This window comes from Lissotriton helveticus, chromosome 5_1 (assembly GCF_964261635.1).
Source record: "Lissotriton helveticus chromosome 5_1, aLisHel1.1, whole genome shotgun sequence".
In the NCBI taxonomy this organism is placed as follows: domain Eukaryota; kingdom Metazoa; phylum Chordata; class Amphibia; order Caudata; family Salamandridae; genus Lissotriton; species Lissotriton helveticus.
Genome location: NC_136065.1, coordinates 1,544,334,925 through 1,544,338,398, shown reverse-complemented (window position 1 = coordinate 1,544,338,398; position 3,474 = coordinate 1,544,334,925).

Here is a 3,474-nt window from a genome sequence, read left to right as displayed (position 1 = left end):
ACATTCCCAAATACGGGTAACATTAGTTGTCTTGCTGACCGCATTCAATGCTTTCGCATTGAATGCTAGGTCAGCTCGACCTAAAAATGATGATCCAATTTTATCAGATTGGAACGCAATTCGTAGTGAGTTTGAAGGAGTATTTGATCGGAGAGCTACTACTTTTAGTGCGGAGAAAGAACTATTAGAACCAAAGCAAGGGAAAAAGGATTTGGGGCTAGATGTAGGTAATTCATTTTTACCGATTCTAAAATACCGAATTTTACCGATTCGGTATTTTAGAATCGGTAAATGCAATGTAGGTAAAAAATCTGTATTTTTTAACCGATTCGGTAAAATTAGGAATTTACCGAATCGGTATTTACCGAATCGGTATTTAGCGAATCGTTATTTCCCATTCATTCCTAAGGGCCTTTTGGTCCATAGGAATGAATGGGAAATACCGATTCGGTAAATACTGATTCGGTAAATACCGAATCGGAAAGCAAAAAAAAGTGAAACTGAATCAGGCAGCCAATCAGGTGCTACCACCCTCCCCCTCCCTACCAGGAAGTGGCTACACAGGCAGCTGCAAGTAATTAGAAGCTTCTGGAGAGGCAGTTGGAGCAGAGCTGAGTCCCTGAGCCACGGAAAAAGTGTTGCACTTTTAAACTGGGAAAATGGCAAGCAGCAGTGAAAAGGAACAGCCAGAGAGGAAGAGGAAAATAACATTTAGCACCATGGAGCTGCAGGTCCTTGTGGAGGAGGTGGTTAAGGAACACCAGAAATTGTTTGGCAAGCTGTCCCTGACTGTGGCTGAATCTGCCAAAGGGAAGATTTGGCTGGACATTCAAGCAAAGGTGAATGCTGTTGGAGTGACTCCAAGGGACATAGACAACCTGAAAAAGAGGTGGTATGACCTCAGGAGCCTGACCAAGAGAAAAATTGCTGAGCAACACAAACAGGCACACAAAACTGGAGGAGGAAAGAACCGTGCACCCCCCCTGACTGACCTGGAGGAGCTGGTGGGGTCCCCCATTGAACCAGAGAGCGTCTGTGGACTGGGAGATGCCGACAGCTCAGCCAGAGCTGCCACCAAACAAGGTAAGACGCATGCACAGCAATCCCCCCCACCCCATCAGCCTTCCCTTTTCCCATGTGGCAATTGTAACCCCAGTGCAGTATAGGTAGCACTATACAGGAGCAATGCATCATGGGACATGTAGTTTGTAAATGAAATACCATGTCATACTGAACATTATCCAACAAGTCAGGCAAAATATTTCAGACATAATCAAGCGCCGGCAACATGTACATTGTTTAAGTGAGAAATATTTAATTGTAGTGGCTGTGAGGCAGTAGCACCGAGCTAATGTACGCTTATATGTCCACAGGCGAGACAACTCGCAGGCGTACCAGGGAGACGGAAGGCCCGGCACCAGAGAGGTATGTCAGCCAGGAGCCAGGCCCAAGTGCAGAGATCGACACAGAGGACACAGGTGCACCAACTACACAGCCACCATCCCTTGACCCAGAAATGTCTCCACATCTGCAGGCGTCCCCAGAACGTTCAGGATCCCCTCTGCTGCTGTCCTCACCTGAACTGCCTGCATCTCTGCCTGTAACAACACCTGCATCACAAAAGAGCAGGAGGCATGTAGTTGCCCCTCTAGTGCAAATGGAGACCTCAGCCGGTAACATGGAGGGGGATGACACACAAACCTTGGCTGGGGAAGGTACCCCTGCCACACAGCAGTCCAGTGCAGAGGTTGGCCGTACAGGTCTCAGACGCCGCAGGCACAGAGAAAGCATTGTATCAGCATATGTGGAGGGTCCCAGTGTCTTCCGTGAGCTAGAGGGTAGCATGGTGAAAATCCAAAGGATGCAGGGGAAGGCCATCCAGTCTGTGCAACGCCAGATGAGTAACCTAAACACAAATATTGGAGATATAGGGAAGGGCATCAGAGAGCTGGTAGATGTGAACAAGGAGATGGCTGCAGGGATGCGGGACATGACGCAATTGGTGCAACATCTGTGCAGCAAACTGGACCAGGACATGTTAGCAAGGCACAAGGAGAGACAGCGTGCGCAGCAGCAAAGTAAATCAATAAACCGCCTGGCCACAGCTACTTCCCTGCTATGCAGGCGATGCATTAACATGCAAGAGGGACTCACACACAACAGCAATGAGGTGTCTAGGGGCATTGCTAGGATGACCAGTGCTGTAGAGGTGCTGATAAATTCACAAACAGCACAAACAGCTGCTCTGGATGTACCAGAAAGTGAGGAATGCACCAGTAGGAGCAGCATGACAAGTCCCCTTGTTGTGGAGACACGTAGGAGCAGCAGGCGCCATGGTGAGCCAACAGCCCAAACGCACAGTGAAGAGAGCCAGCCACTTACATCTGGCACTGGTAGGCGTGGGCGGAAATGACTTGTTCAGTAAATGGGGAAGTGACCCAGGACTACCATTTTTAAATGGATGACATTTGTGTTGCACATTTGTGCTTTTGAATACCTGCGTAGTGCCAAATATTAAACTACGTTGGGTGCAAACTCCACCTGTCTGTGTCCCTTTACTTACTTAAAAATAGTTGCGTGTGATCACTGCCTGTCTGTGTCTGCCATCTGTTGGTGTCGCAACTCCTGCTGTGTTGGGTTCAGGCAGTGCATGTTCATCATCATGGTCCTCATAGTCGCTCAAATCCACCTCAGTGCCCCTCTTAGTGGCAAGGTTGTGTAACATTGCACAAGTTGCAATCATCTTACAGCAGGTGCTTGGTGTATACTGGCGTGCCCCTCCGCTTTTGTGTATGCAGCGGAACCTGCTTTTTAACAGCCCAAAGGTGCGCTCCACAATGTTCCTAGTAGATTTGTGTGCCCTGTTGTATCTCCTCTGGCTGGGGGTTGAAGGGTTGAGGAAGGGTGTCAGGATGAAAGAGCAGACGGCATATGCACTATCCCCTATTTGAAAATGAAAATGACATTAGTCACATGCACACATACACATACATCTGCAATATGTATCAAGGGAGTGTCACACAGTGTTTTACCTAGCAGGTATCCTTCTCCAAATTCCCCCGCTGTCAGGTGTGTGTAGATACCACTGTTCTGAAAGATGTAGGAGTCGTGGGTACTTCCTGGGAACTTGGCCACTATGTCTGTGATTATGTACTTTGCTGATTATGTACTTTGCATCACAGATTACCTGTACATTGATTGTGTGGGTTGACTTCCTGTTCCTGTAAATGTACTCTGTGGCAGCAGGTGGGCATATTGGGATGTGGGTGCCATCAATACAGCCGATGACATGTGGGAAATGTGCAATTTGATAAAAGTCAGTCTTGGTTTTCCGCAGTTCTGCGTGAGTTTCAGGGAAGCTGATGTAATGATGCATTCTCAGCATCATGGCCTCTAGGAACTTCCTAAAGAAACGGGACAGGCAGCTCTGTGACACCCCACCTATCGCAGCAATCACACTCTGGTAGCTCCCAG